Source organism: Leucoraja erinacea, chromosome 11 (assembly GCF_028641065.1).
Source record: "Leucoraja erinacea ecotype New England chromosome 11, Leri_hhj_1, whole genome shotgun sequence".
Classification (NCBI taxonomy): Eukaryota; Metazoa; Chordata; class Chondrichthyes; order Rajiformes; family Rajidae; genus Leucoraja; species Leucoraja erinaceus.
In genome coordinates this window covers 25,763,932-25,780,789 of record NC_073387.1, presented here as the reverse complement: position 1 = coordinate 25,780,789, position 16,858 = coordinate 25,763,932, and positions in this window count along the sequence as shown.

Here is a 16,858-nt window from a genome sequence, read left to right as displayed (position 1 = left end):
TGGCTCAGAAGGGAGTGGAGGCCAATTCTCTGGATGCTTACAAGATAGAATTAGATAGAGCTCTTAAAGATAGCGGAATCAAGGGATATGGGGAGAAGGCAGGAACGGGGTACTGATTATGGATGATCAGCCAAGATCACAGTGAATGGCGGTGCTGGCTCAAAGGGCCGAATGGCCTACTCCTACACCTATTGTCTATTGTCTAAATAACAGACGATTTATACAGGAGTAAGAACTATCAAAAAACTCAGTATGTACTTATCAAAATCATTAATGGGGTCAAGGAAAGGCCATTCACGTCGCGGCCCTGTTTCCACCAATCTTTCCACCACCATGCACAAGAAGCGACAAGACAGACACCATTGTTGCAGATGCCGAGAAGTGTGTTCAGCTCTGACTGAACAACTTCTCATCTTGTGTGTGGACTCGATAAGAAGAAGAAAATCATTAATATCCATGCTCCATCCATACTATATTAATCGAACAAAGAACATTATTACACTTAGCTTCTTGCACCATCATTGATATCAGCAGACTGGTACAAGCTGACCTACATATGCTGCACAGCATTGAAAAGATGTGGCTCAGCTAACAATCTTCAACAAGAATGTGAATGGAAACACAGAAGTTACTAATACTTAACCCACACTTACATGCTTATGGCACGGACATAAAAGTTGCTATATGTTTACTTCCTACGTCAAATCCCTATAAAATAAGTTCAGAAACTTTGTACATCTTTCTTGAAGTTCTCTGGTAGCATGATATTTTGGAAAGTAGGTCAATTTCTAACTTGATAAATATGTTTGAAAGTGTTGAAACAGTAGAACAAGAGAGAGAAAGAGAATACAAATATGTCAAAATCATAGATTTACTCAAGCAATGCCCAATAAATGCTGGTATCTTAATGTCTCAGACATGTAAACAACTTAATCTTAAGATATAGTTAAGCAACGTATTTGCTAATTTTGTCTTTTTTCACACCGTTCATGAAGATACTAGTTTACACAGTAGCCTTGTTCCAGCACTAATATCACCCAAGTGGTCAGTTTTATTTGTAAACCTGGACAACTCTTGGCCCTATTGCTGTGTAGATGGAAGAAGAAAGGAGACAGTGTGTTGGGGTCTCAATGCTAAAACTGAAAATATCTTCAGTGGTCAACACTGTGGCGCAGCTAGTAAAGCAGTTGCCTCACAGATCCATCAACCCAGTTTCAATCCTGATATCCCGTGCTGTTTGTGTGGCAAACTCTTTTTGACTATATGGGGAGATCCAGGTGTTCCAGTTTCCTCCCACATTTGGGACATGTGGGACAACATTTCCCCGAGTGTGCCGGGAGTATAAGAATTTAGGGGTGGGTGTTTTTGAAAGGAATATCAGAGAATAAAATGAGACTGATGTAGGATTAGTATTGGTGGCACAGATGTGGTTTGCAGGGCCTGTTTCTGTGACTTTATGACATCCATATTTATAACAAGAGTCTCTGGCTAACAATTAAGTGAAGTCCAGATTGATTTCCCACCCTCTACCAATCTGCTTCTGAGATGATTTTAGCTTACCCAACACCAAATTTGAAATAAGCTAAATAAGTTAACCATATACTGTGATGTAGAGAGAGATAGAACAACTGAATGAAATATATGCAAAAAAGTAATGCTGATAAAGGAAACAGGCCATTGTCAGCTGTGGGCTAGGTGAAAATGTGTTACAGAAATCAAACTCAATTTGAAACTAGCACAATGACTTGGGTGGGGGAAGGGTGGTGAGAGATGGAATGCAAGAGTTACTTGAAGTTAGAGAAATCAAATTAATGCTGCTGGGTTGTAAGCTGCCCAAGTGAAATTTGGCTAGCTGTCCCTCCAATTTGCATTTGTCCTCACTGACAGTGGAGGAGGCCCTGAACAGAAAAGTCAGTTTGGGAAGGGGAATTAAAGTGTTTGGCAACTGGGAGATCCAGATGGATCCAGGCGAACTAGCGAAGGTGTTCAGCAAAATTATCACCCAGTCAACATTTGGTTTTGCGGATGTATGAGTCCACACCTTGAACAACAGATACAGAGATGAGGTTGGAGGATATGTAAGTGAACTTCTGTCTAACCTGAAAGGACTGTTGGGGTCCCTGGACAGAGTCGAGGGAGGAGATATAGGAACAAGTATTGTGGCATCTCCTGCGGTTGCAAGGGAAGGAACTTGGAGAGGGGGTGGTTTGGGTGGGAAGGGATGAGTTAACCAGGGAGATGCGGAGGGAACAGTCTCTGCGGAAGGTGGAAAGAGGTGGAGATGGGAAGATCACACAGAGAGTGGTGAATCTCTGGAACTCTCTGCCACAGAGGGTAGTTGAGGCCAGTTCATTAGCTATATTTAAGAGGGAGTTAGATGTGGCCCTTGTGGCTAAGGGGATCAGGGGGTATGGAGAGAAGGCAGGTACGGGATACTGAGTTGGTTGATCAGCCATGATCATATTGAATGGCGGTGCAGGCTCGAAGGGCCGAATGGCCTACTCCTGCACCTAATTTCTATGTTTCTATGTTTCTAAGATGTGACTAGTGGTGGGATCCCGTTGGAGTTGGCAAAAATGTTGGAGGATTATCTGTTGTATGCAATGGCTGATGGGGTCAAAGGTGAGAACTAGGGGGACTCTGTCCCTGTGGCAACTAGGGGATGGGAAGCATGAGTGGATCTGCAGTGTACCGAGGAGAACCCCCACTCCCTAACGAATGAAGACATCTCGGATGCCCTGGTATGGAACACCTCAACTTGGTTGCAGATGTTGCATAGACGGAGGAATTGGGAGTAAGGGATGGAGTCTTTGCAGGCAGCAGGGTGGGAAGAAGTGTAGGCTAGGTCGTTGTGGGAGTCAGTAGGTTTATAATAGACGTCAGTTGATATTCTGTCTCCTGTGATGGAAACAGTGCGATCAAGAAAGGGGAGGGAGGTGTCGGAGATGGTCCAAGTGAATTTGAGTGCAGGATGAAAATTGATGGTGAAGTTAATTAGGTCTATGAGTTCTGCATGGGTGCAGGAGGTAGCACCGATGCAGTCGTCAATGTAACCGAGATAGTTCAGGGAGAAGGCCAGTGTACACCTACAACAGGGATTGTTCAATGAGGCCAAATGCAAATTGGAGGAACAGCACCTCTTATTTTGCTTGGGCAAAAAGTTACAACTTCTCTAACTTCAAGTAACCCTTGTATCGCCGCTCCCTCCATCCCTCCCCCACCCAGGTCTTTGTACTAATGTCAAAGTCATCTTGTTCAGTCTCATTGTCTGTAACTTGTTTTCACCTAGCCCACAACTAATAAAGGCCTGTTTCCTTTATGATCATTACTTTTTTGCATATCTTTCATTCATTTGTTCTATATCTGGCTCGTCTCCAGTTGGTTCAGAATGCTGCTGCTCGCCTTTTAACAGGGACTCGAAAGAGGGAGCACATATCGCCAATTCTGGCCTCCCTACACTGGCTCCCGGTGCACTTTCGGGTTCATTTTAAGATACTGTTATTTGTTTTTAAATCTCTGAATGGGCTCACCCCGCCTTACCTCTCTGAGCTGCTCCACCCATACACTCCTGCCCGGTCCCTCAGGTCAGCTGGTCAGCTGCTCCTGGAGGTACCGAGGTCTAATCGGAGGCTCAGAGGGGATAGAGCCTTCTCTGTTGCTGCTCCGGCACTCTGGAACACCCTGCCGTTGCACATCAGACAGGCCCCCTCACTGTCCATCTTCAAATCCAGTGTTAAAACGCATTTGTACTCCCTGGCTTTTGACCATGCCTGAGGCTTTGCTTCTGTTTGTGGTGTTTTTGATGTTTCTTTATTTTACATGTCTTTTCCTACTATTTCTTTTGATTGTTATTTTTGGTGTGTATTAACTTTTTTGTCAATGATTAGCGATGTACAGCACTTTGTTGCAGCCATGTTTGTTTTTAAAGTGCTCTATAAATAAAATTATTATTATTATTATTATTATTATCTCACTATATCACCGTCTATACCTCTCGTTTCCCTTTCTCCTGACTTTCAGTTTGAAGTAGGGTCTCGACCCGAAACGCCACCTATCCTTTTCTTATCTTATCCAGAGATGCTGTCTGACCCGCTGAGTTACTCCAGCTTTTTGTGTTTATCTTCGGTTTAAACTGGTGAAGGCCAATGTACCAAGGGCCTTCCTTATCACCCAGTGCCGGATTTAGATGAAGGGAGGCCCTAAGCTGTTCCACTTGTGAGGCCCCCAACGACCGGACAGCCATGGCGGCCAAATCTCCCACAATTCAAAGCGAGGGAGAAAGTGCCCAGCGCCGACCAGTTGCTGTTGCAGTGCGCATGCGCAGGGCGGCCGATGATGTGCTGGCCGTGGTTGTGTGCATGTGCAAGGCGGCCTGCCGTGCCGGCGGATGAGGAGCGAGCGGAGCCCGGCGGCCCGGACACGGATAGCTGGGGGAGATGGTGAGAGAGAGATAGAGAGGGGGGCTGCCCAGAGTTGAACGGTAGGTGTTCTGCCTTGGCCGGAGGGCCCCCTAGACCTCGAGGCCCATCAATTTTTTCTGGGGGGCCCCCTAGAAAGTGGGGGCCCTAAGCTATAGCTTGTTTAGCTTATACGTAAATCTGGCACTGTTATCACCCTATCTACATGTGGCACCGCTTTCAGGGAACAATATCCATGCACTCTTTGATCCCTCTGCATTAAACTATTCACGGTGAAGATCCTGCCCTGGTTTAACTTCCAAAAATGCAACACCTCACTGTTATTCAAATTAAACTCCAATTGCCTCTCCTCAGCCCAGTTGCCCAATTGATCAAAATCCTGCTATAATTTTTAATAACCAACATCACTGCCTATGATACCACCTATTTTAGTGTCACTTGCTTTTTACAAATATATCTGTTCTTTCTTCAAACTGATTGTATCTGGTCCGTTTCAGACTGAAGAAGTGTCTTTAACTAGCACTTTTTTTAAATTGAAACATTTGCCAAAGAGGAAAGAGAGGAGTGCTGGCATCACACCACCAATTTGACTTGACTCGAATTGAATCAAATCAAATTATACAGCATGGAAACAGGCCCTTCAGCCCAACGAGAACCAAACTGACCACTTTCAAAATCTTTTCATCCACTACAAAGCATGCTGAAAGTCTGCTGGAAAATGTTTCACTTGCCTGGAGGAGTGCACCTCCAAGATCCTCATGAGGTTTGTCGCATTCTAGAACAAAGTAGCCAACGGGTTTGGAAACCCCAATGCTGTGGTATACTGCCTTCATCACTAGTGTCCATTGAAAGGATTCCATTAATTTACCAATGCTTCTTTGACAGTGCCTCCCAGATATGCAACCTCTAACATCTTGAAGGACAATTCAACAGAAAAATATAAACTTAATCATCCGTGAGACTTTGTTGTTATGCAATTCCTAAGGAAATATGTCAACAATCCTTCATCATAGCTGTGGGAAACTCCTCAGCTTCCATTCTAATAACATTGTGGGTAAAATTGCACCACAAATAAAGTGGTTGATCAAGTAAGCATCTCACTTCCCTCAGATATTTAATGATGAACACTAAATATTGGCAATGGCTCTGATACCTTAATCTCTTGATGAGTAGGAAGAAACTGTATTTCATCATAAAACTCAAAGTAAATATACCAACGATTTAATTGTAGTTTATTGTCATATGTACCTAGGTATAGTGAAATAATTTTCTGCATACAGTTCAGTAACAATCTTACTATAAATTAGGCACAATCATACTTAAGTACAAGAGTGTTATACTGTATACTATGGATTTGTAATATTTACTCACCTGATACCTACTAAGCACAGCAGTAAAACTTTTTGATTTAATTGTAAAAAAAATTGCCTCTGATACTTGAAATATTGAAACTGCTAAACAATTTGAAAGTGTGAGGTCTTATTCCTACAGAAATATTGGAAATTCCAATTTTTCTTTTGAATTCATAATAGTTTGCAGAAGTATGGGTTCATTTCCTTTTAAAAAAACAGTGTTCAAGATTCAAGATTCAAGAGATTCAAGAGAATTTATTGTCACGTGTCCCTGATAGGGCAATGAAATTCTTGCTTTGCTTCAGCACAACAAAACATAGTAGGCATGACTACAGAACAGATCAGTGTGTCCATATACCATTATATAAATACATACACACATGAATAAATAAACTGATAAAGTGCAAATAAACAGATAATGGGCTATTAATGTTCAGAGTTTTGTCCGAGCCAAGTTTAATAGACTGATGGCTGTGGGGAAGTAACTATTCCTGAACCTGGTCATTGCAGTCTTCAGGCTCCTGTACCTTCTACCTGAAGGTAGCGGGGAGATGAGTGTGTGGCCAGGATGGTGTGGGTCCTTGATGATACTGCCAGCCTTTATGAGGTAGCGATGGAAGGGAGGTCAGAGCCGATGATGGACTGGGCAGTGTTTACTACTTTTTATAGTCTTTTCCGATCCAGGGGGCTTAAGTTGCCGAACCAAGCCACGATGCAACCGGTCAGCATGCTCTCTACTGTGCATCTGTAGAAGTTGGAGAGAGTCCTTCTTGACAAACTGACTCTCCGTAATCTTGTCAGGAAGTAGAGGCGCTGATGTGCTTTCTTAATAATAGCATCAGTGTTCTCGGACCAGGAAAGATCTTCAGAGATATGCATGCCCAGGAATTTGAAGCTCTTGGCCCTTTCAACCATCGACCCGTTGATATAAACGGGACTGTGGGTCCCCATCCTACTCCTTCCAAAGTCCACAATCAGTTCCTTGGTTTTGCTGGTGTTGAGGGCCAGGTTATTGTGCTGGCACCATATGGACAGTCACTCAATCTCTCTTCTATACTCTGGCTCATCCCCATCAGTGATACGTCCCACAACAGTGGTGTCGTCAGCGAACTTGATGATAGTTCGCACTATGACCGGCTACGCAGTGATGAGTATAGAGTTAATACAGCAGGGGGCTGAGCACACAGCCTTGAAGTGCTCCCGTGCTGATTGTTATCGAGGCTGACATAATAATAAATACTTTATTGATCCCCTCAGGGAAATTCAGATGTCCAGAAGCCCCCAAACAACAAACCCACAGATTCAAAACGAACGCAGACAGAAAATACATAGAATACACTGTGGACACTACCTGAGAGCAATAAATACTTAAAAAGACCAATAATTAACAATTAAAAATTAAAAATTGCAAGAATGCATCCCCCTACAGCCTAGCGGTCCGAATTATAAAACCTAATGGGTGCAGGGGTGAAGGATCTCCTGAACCGCTCCGTTCTACAGGGCAGGGAGAGGAGCCAGTTGTTGTTCCGTGTGCTCTTTTGACTCTCCAGAATTACATGGAGGGGATGCCCAGGGTTTTTCAGGATGACCTGCACCTTGTGCCTCATACGCCTCTCAAGCACATCCATCCCAGAGTCTACTCTCCCCTTCAGCACTGAGCTAGCTCGTTTAACCAGTTTGACCAGCTTCTTGTTGTTTTTTACACTAATGCTGTTGCCCCAGCAGACAACAGCGTAGAAAATAACACTTGCAACCACAGTGTTGTAAAACATGTGCAGCATGTCATTACACACATTGAAGGATTTGAGCCTTCTGAGGAAAAAGAGCCTGCTCTGGCCTTTTTTGTAGAGGGAGTCAGAGTTGACAGACCAGTCCAGTTTGTTATCAAGGTGCACTCCAAGGTATTTATATGTCTGCACCATCTCAATGTCAGCCCCAGCAGCGTTGACCGGCTGAAGGGGGAGCTTGGACCTGCCAAAGTTAACCACCATCTCTTTAGTCTTAGTTGTGTTCAGGATGAGACAGTTCTCTTTACTCCAGGCACAAAAGGAACTGGTCAAGTTCCTGTATTCCTCCTCCTGCCCGTTCCTTACACATGCCACAATCGCTGTATCATCTGAGTATTTCTGTACGTGGCATGTGTCAGACTTATAGTTAAAGTCTGCTGTATACAGGGTGAAGAGGAACGGGGCCAGAACCGTTCCCTGTGGGGCTCCAACATTGCACACCACTGTGCCAGAGACACTGTCCCCCAGCTTGACAAACTGTGGTCGACCCGTCAGGTAGTCGTCTATCCAGGAGATAAATGTGGAATCCACCCCCCATCTTCTTAAGCTTGTCATTCAGAATCAGGGGTTGGATGGTGTTGAACGCACTTGAGAAGTCGAAGAACATAATCCTCACATAGCCACCGGGTTTGTCCAAAAAGGAGTAGATCCGGTGCAGCATGTAGAGGACTGCGAGAGCGTAGAGAGACCCAGTTCTGCGAGTTTGGTAACCAGCTTGGAGGGGATGATTGTATTAGATGCCGAGCTGTAATCAATGAATAACAGCCTGACATATGAGTTTTTGTTGTCCAAGTGGTCCAGAGCGGAGTGGAGAGCCAGCGAGATCACATCCACCGTTGATCTGTTGTGGCGGTAAGCGAACTGCAGTGGGTCCAGGTTTTTGTCGAGGTAGGAGTTGATTTGCGCCATGATCAACCTCTCACAGCACTTCATCACCACAGACATTAGTGCCACTGGTCAATAGTCATTGAGGCACGTCACGTAGTGGTTATTGTGTAAGGTATCTTGAAGAATTGAGTATATGATGATGTTCTATGCCTTTGATACATCATAAACCAAACCCTGTCGTTTAGCTGAAAACATTTTCCTTTCAGAAAAGGATGTTTTGTTGATAGCACTGTCATGTACTTTTGCATGCAACAACATTAATTACTCTTGACACGACAATTATAAAGAAGGTAACGTCATCTAAACAAACACTCTATGGTATCATTGCGCCCTCTATAGTATTTCACCTGCTACTACACATAATAGCACCATGATGTATTATAAAATAAAACATCAATTTACATACAAATGCGTCTGATCCAATGATTTCCATTTAGATAAAGTTTTTAATGCAAGATTTTTTACAATGGAATTTGTGTATTAGAATCAAGATCAACTAACACCATTTTCTTTAAAGTATTGCTGTAGATTGTTGAAAAATGGGTAGATGCTTAGAGAATAAGATAAAAGTTTAGAAAGGGAATAGATAAGGTGATGGAGTGAGAGAAATGAGAAGTGGGAACCTTTGGCTGGGCAAAACAATAAGAGTGAGACTATATGAGGATGTCGCTAGAGCTCAAGGACCTGAGCTATTGAGAGAGGTTGTCAGGCTGGGACATTATTCCTTGGAGCGCAGGAGGCTGTGAGGTGATCTTATGAAACTGTATGCCATCATGAGGGGAATAGATAGGGTGAATGCACAGTCTTTTACTTACGGTCAGGGAATTAAAAACCAGAGGACATAAGTTTGTTAGAGGGGCAGGATTTAATAGGAACGCGAGGGGCAACTTATTCACTCGGAGTGTGGTGAGTATATGGAACGAGCTGTCAGAGGGGGTAGTTGAGGCAGGTACTGCAACAGCATTTAAAATATACTTGTACAGGTACATTGGATGGGAAAGGTCTAGTGGGATATGGGTCGAATGTGGGCAAATGTGGCTAGCTTAGATGGGGCATCTTGGTCAGCATAGCGGTGCAGGCTCGAAGGGCCGAATGGCCTACTCCTGCACCTAATTTCTATGTTTCTATGTTTCTAGGTGGGTTCGGCCGAAGGGCCTGTTTTTGTGCTGTATGTCTCTATGACACTGCAACTCTAAAAATGGGATATATAAACAATAAAATTATAGAATTCTGAATATAATGAAATCTGAAGAAAGGTCCCCATCCTAATGTCACCTGTCCTTGTCCTCCAGAGATGCTGCCTGACCCGCTGAGTTACTCTAGCACTTTGTATTTTCTACAGTGCCTTTGCAACCTTTGGCACTTTACATGAAAACTTTTGAAATGTAGAGGTAACAGTCATGTGGCAGCCAACTTGTGCATGGTAATATTTTTCAAACATTAAAGTAATACTGACCCTATAATTTGTTTTAGGGATGTTGGATCAGGATTCACATTTTAAAACAGATTATTTGAACCTTTAGCAGCACCTGGGCAACATCTTTGAGCTGACATATTTCAGATAACATACATGTCCTAAACCACTGTGGCCACTTTCAAACCAAGTTCAGGCATTCGGTTATAGCGTCTCGGTCCTCATTCCCAATATTTTAGTTATCACACGCGACTTTTAGTTTAATTGAACAAGGCATCGATATGGGCTATAAGAATAGACACTGCATGATTATTGATACCATTGATGTCCCTCAAAGCCACTTTCTAAAAAGGTAAAGAAAGGGGAAATAGTCACCATTTACCTGGAAAGGTACAGTTGCAATAACACTATTCATTATAGGCCAACACACTTGTTTGGAGTCCCAGTCAGCCAGTTTCCACCATTGGTCCATTGCGGTTGCACTATGTGAACTCTACAGGAAGCACAGGAACTACATTAACAGCACGTCTGAGATCTACAGCTATTATTATCGAGATAGACAAGATCTGCAACGTGGGGATGTAGGAGGTTGACGATGCCGGAATATGGAGCAAAAGATAAACTGCTTGAGGAACTCAGCAGGTCAGGCAGCATTTATGCAGACAGATAGTCAATGTTTCGGGTTGAGATCAGGATCAGCAACATGATATTGCCTTCATCAATAAGCTTCCTACAATATGACATGCTTTCTTGAATTAAGCAATTATCACTGTTCATTTGTTGATGTTGTCCTAAAATCCTCAAGTTCATTTTTCAAAACTGACACCATCTTTTTCTTTTTTCTCATGAGAATCTAAGATGAACCATATATAACACTGGATTCTTTAGAACTTGCAGTTCTGTATAGTATATCCTTATTTAAGGAGGACTATAAATGTGTTGGAAGAAGTTCAGAGAAGATTTACTAGACTATTTGTCTCATGAGGAAAGGTTTGATAAGCACAGGTTGTATTCAATGCAGTTTAGAGAAATGAGAGGGGATTTGATAGAATATATAATATCCTGAGAAATTTGACAGGTTGGAGAGAATGCTTTCTGTTATAGGAGAATCTAGAATTAGGAGTCACAATTTAAAAGTTTAGTGTAGGTTGTTATTATTGTCACATGTTCCGAGGTAAAGTGAAAAAACTTTGTTTGCATGCTATCCAGTCAAAGAAAGGATTATATATGATTACAATCATGCCATTCACAGTATACAGATAAAGGATAAAGGGTACAATATTTAGTGCAAGACAAAGTCAGATAAAGTCCGATTAAAGATAGTTCAAAGGTCTCCGATGAGATGGATTAGAGGTCGGGGCCATACTCTAGCTGATGAGAGGACTGTATCGTTGCCTAATAACAGCTGGGAAGTTTTTCTGAATCTGGAGCTAAGCCTTTTCAAACTTCTGTATCTCGTGCCTGATGGAAAAGAGAGAAGAGGGTGTGACCGGTGTGATATCGGTCCTTGATTTTGCAGGTGGCCTTTCTGAGGAAGTGTGAAGTGTAGATGGAGTCAATGGAAGGGAGGTTGGTTTGCGTGATGGTCTGGGCTACGTCCACAACTCTCTGCAATTCTCACGGTTTTGGATGGAGCTGTTCCCAAACCAGGCTGTGATGCATCCCGATAAAAAGCCTTTTACGATGCATCTGCAGAGGTTGGTGAGGTTTGTTTGGGACATGCCAAACTTCCTAAGCCTTCTAAGGAAATAGAAGTGTTGGTGTACCTTCTTGGCCGTAGCTTTGATGTGGCTGGTCCAGGACAAATTGCTGGTGATATTTATTCTGAGGATCTTGAAGCTTTCAACCATCTCTACTTTGGTGCCATCATTGTATAGCGGGGGGGGGGGGGGGGGGGGGGGGGGCACTTGCTTCGCTTCCTGAAGTCAATAACAATCTCCTTCATCTTGCTGACTTTGAGGGAGAGGTTGGTGTCTTGGCACTAGGCATCTGCCCATTTAAGAGAAGGATGTGGTGACATTTTTCTCTCAGTAGGTTGTGAGTGTTAAAACTCTTCCCCAAATGGCAATGGAAATGTAAAAATATATATATTTTCAAAGCAGAGTTATTTGATCATTGTTAAGCCTGGGGGTGGGCAGGAATGCAGAGTTGAAGTTACAATCATATCAGCCATGAATTTATTAAATAGCAGTGTGGACTGGAAGAGCTGAGTCGCATACCCCTATACATAAGTTGTATATTTGTGAGCACTCTACGTAAGGTTTTCATTGTATCCACAGCCAGCTGTTGTTTTAGAGGAATGTTCTGTTTTAATAAATTAGAGAAATGGAAGTATGTCCCCAAACAGTTATAGAATTACGCAGCACAGGAACAGGGCCCTTTGGCCCAACTTATCCATGTTGATCAATGTGTCGACTTGAGCTAGTCGCATATGTTGTGTTTGGCCTATATCCCTCTAAACCTTTCCTATCTATATACCTGTCCAAATGTATTTTAAATATTGTAAATGTACGCACTTCTACCATTTCCCTTTGGCAGTTTGTTCCATTGTGTGAAAAGCTTGTCCACAGCCTGATGTTTGTGTTCTTACAGTCCATGTGGTCCAGTACAGAGTGGTGAGCCAGCAAGATCCCATCCCCTGTTGATCTGTTGTGGTGATGGACAAATTGTAGTAGGTCCAGATCCTTACTAAGGCAGGAGCTGATATACGCCACAATCAATCTTTCAAAGCAGGCATCACCATAGGCATTAGTGGCACTGGTGGGTAGTCATTGAGGCATGTCACCTTACTTTTGGTGGGCACAGGTATTAATGATGTCTTGTACCTTAGTAATGAGAGGTTGAAGATGTCCGCAAAAACTCCAGTCAGTTGGCCTGCACAGGTTTGAAGAACGGGGACAGGTACACAACTGGGGCCAGATGTTTCCGAGGGTTCACCCTTGTGAAGGATTTTCTGACATCGGACTCTGTGATTGATCTCATAGGTGCTCCCATATAGAGAAAAAAAGTAGTTTTTCCATTGTAATCCTCACTTTAAAAGGCGTGAAATCCCTTGATTAATATGAATCAGTATTGCAAATTAATTGACTTTAATAGTGTCTCCTGTGACAGCAAGGAATAAACCCAAAACATCCTTGCAGTAGAGATCTGCTAGTAACCCAAAATCTCGAACTTCATTTCTGCTTTCCTTGTCACGTAAAGAAACCAGCAGCCAAAACATTCAGCCATAAAGTCAATAGTAGCAATGAGCAAAGTAATTCAACACAAAGCCAACATATATGCCAGTTTGTGATTATTCTCAAAACATGATAGTTGCCCATTTAAATTATGACTTTCTGTCAGATATCATTATCTTCCCTCAAAGTTAATTTCTTATGACTTTTCATCCCTCTTTCTCACAGAATACAGGATACTTACCTATAATTATCTTGCAATGTTAAAGTAAATTTTAAGTATCCACATGAAACTTTGAGTGTTTTTAATGAAAACTGCATTGACAAGTGTACAATTATCCTGTTAAATTATCCTGGTAAATTGAGACCTGACACTGGTAAGTAAATTTGGGCTGAGTATGTCAATGATAAGCATCTGGAAATTCAGCTTTCCTGTTCAGCCACTTAATTAAAGAAATCAAAGATTTATTTGTAATTTTCACAATGTAAAGGTTTTTATTGATTTTGTTAAGTTCCCTAAATCTTAACACAAAGCCACCAAGAATAAAATATTTACATAGTCTTACCAAAATTTGGTCATGGTGATATCGATCATATTCTTATGGTGACATCGATCAGTATAAACATTAAAGCGAAGAAGTACAACGTGGCAAAGATGGGTGGGATGCAAGAGGATTGGGTAATGTTTAAAGAACAACAGAAGATAACCAAAAAGACATTACGGGGAGAAAAGATGAGGTATGAAGGTAAGCTCGCCAAGAATATAAAGCAGGATAGTAAAAGCCTCTTTAGGTATGTGAAGAGGAAAAAATTAGTTAAGACCAAAGTTGGACCCTTGAAGACCGAAAAAGGTGAATTTATTATGGGGAACATGGAAATGGCAGATTAGTTGAACAGGTACTTTGGATCTGTCTTCACTAAGGATGACACAAACAATCTTCCTGATATAGTAGTGGCCAGAGGATCTGGGGTGATGGAGGAACTGAAGGAAATCCACATTAGGCAGGAAATGGTGTTGGATAGACTGATGGGACTGAAGGCTGATAAATCCCCAGGGCCTGATGGTCTGCATCCCAGGGTACTTAAGGAAGTGGCTCTAGAAATCGTGGATGCATTGGTGATAATTTTCCAATGTTCTATAGACTCAGAATCAGTTCCTGTGGATTGGAGGGTAGCTAATGTTATCCCACGTTTTAAGAAAGGCAGGAGAGAGAAAACAGGGAATTATAGACCAGTTAGCCTGACATCGGTGGTGGGGAAGATGCTGGAGTCAATTATAAAAGATGAGATAGCCGAGTCAGCATGGATTTACGAAGAAGAAATCATGCTTGACTAATCTTCTGGAATTTTTTGAAGATGTAATTAGTAAAATGGACAAGGGAGAGCCAGTGGATGTAGTGTACCTGGACTTTCAGAAAGCATTTGATAAGGTCCTACATAGGAGATTAGTGGGCAAAATTAGGGCACATGGTTTTGGGGGTAGAGTGCTGACATGGATAGAGAAGTGGTTGGCAGACAGAAAACAAAGAGTAGGGATTAACGGGTCCCTTTCAGAATGGCAGGCAGTGACTACTGGGGTACCGCAAGGCTCAGTGCTGGGACCGCAGCTATTTACAATATTCATCAATGATTTGGATGAAGGGATTCAAAGTAACATTAGCAAATTTGCAGATGACACAAAGCTGGGTGGCAGTGTGAACTGTGAGGAGGATGCTATGAGAATGCAGGGTGACTTGAACAGGTTGGGGGAGTAGTCAGATGCATGGCAGATGAGGTTTAATGCGGATAAGTGTGAGGTTATCCACTTTGGTAGCAAAAAGAGGAAGGCAGATTATTATCTAAATGGCGTCAAGTTGGGAAAAGGGGAAGTACAACGGGATCTGGGGAACCTTGAACATCAGTCTATGAAAGTAAGCATGTAGGTACAGATGGCAGTGAAGAAAGCGAATGGCATGTTGGCCTTTATAACAAGAGGAATCAAATATAGGAGCAAATAGGTCCTTCTGCAGTTGTACAGAGCCCTAGTGAGACCACACCTGGAATATTGTGTGCAGTTTTGGTCCCCTAATTTGAGGAAGGACATTCTTGCTATTGAGGGAGTGCAGCGTAGGTTTACAAGGTTAATTCAAGTTCAAGTTCATGTTCAAATGAGTTTATCGTCATGTGTCCCTGATAGGACAATGAAATATTCCCCGCCGGGATGGCGGGACTGACATATGCTGAGTAAATGGAGCATCTGGGCTTGTACACTCTGGAGTTTAGAAGGATGAGAGGGTATCTCATTGAAACATATGAGATTGTTAAGGGTTTGGACACACGAGAGGCAGGAAACATGTTCCTGATGTTTGGGGAGTCCAGAACCGGGGCCACAGTTTAAGAATAAGGAGAAAGCCATTTAGAACGGAGATGAGGAAACACTTTGTCTCACAGACAGTGATGAGTCTGTGGAATTCTCTGGATGCTTTCAAGAGAGTGCTAGATAGGGTTCTTAAAAATAGCGAAGTCAGGGGATATGTGGAGAAGGCAGGAACGGGGTACTGATTGGGGATGATCAGCCATGATCACGTTGAATGGCGGTGCTGGCTCGAAGGGCCAAATGGCCTACTCCTGCACCTATTGTCTATTGTCTATTGTCTATAATGGTCTTGTCCCACTTAGGCAATTTTTTTCAGTGACTGTCATAGACATAGCAGGTCGATGAAAAACCAGCACTGAACCTCTCTCCAACAATGTCTGTGACAAGGTTTACAACAACCTACCACCTTGTTGACATCAAGCTACCGACAACCGGGGACCCACTAGGACGTCCACCTACGACCACTCCTACGACAACCTACATCCACCCCTGACAAGCTACGATAAGGTACGACCCTGTCAGTGACCACCAAAGACAATTCAGTCGCCAGTACCTGTCGCCGGTTAACGTGGGTTGATGTAGGTAGTCGCCAATGGAATTCACTGAAGTCAGCACCGGCGACAACCTACGTCATCCTGGCGAAAACCTACGTCATCCTGGCGACAACCTATGATAGGACCTGCTTCAGAAGAAGTCAAGCTACGCTCATTGGCATCAGGCCTATTGTTGCCAACTGTCGCCGAAAACCTTTGAACATTTCAAAATCCAGCGGTGACCAGAAAAACACTTATGGATTTTGAACATTTCAAAGCTTAGTCGCCTAAAAATCGCCTAAGTGGGACAGGCCCTTAATAATGGAAAATTGCTATAATATACATTGGATATCAAAGTAATAACATTGATAAATGCTGTAATTCTGAAAAACAAAATCCCAGAATATTTTAGTGTGTAATACCTGAGTTATACATGCACATTAAAACAAAGAAATGACATGGCAAACCTCTACACCATCATCCCTTCACATCACCTCACACAGCATAATGATTTCAAGTTTTCACATTAGGATGGGTGGAACTGTGAATGGCAATCCCCAAATATACCAATTAAAATTCCTGGTAAATCTCATGACCTTGCGTAATAGAAATCATTAAACTCAAAGATTCAGCGGAGATGCCAGAGTCTAATGTAGTGAAGGTGGAATTTGACTTATTGAAGCCAATATTAAATGTATGCTTTTCCTATATGAACATTGGATGTTAGGAGTAGGATTTGGTAAAAATGATCCTGTTCAGTCACCGAGTAACAGTGAAATATTGACAGGGTATTGAAATTGAACTAAACAGCAGAGGGCAGCATCTCCACACTGGAGACAGACACAAAATGCTGGAGTAACAGCGGGCAGCATGTCTGGATAGAAGGAATGGGTGACGTTTCTGGTCGAGACCCTTCTTCAGACTGAGAGTCAGGGGA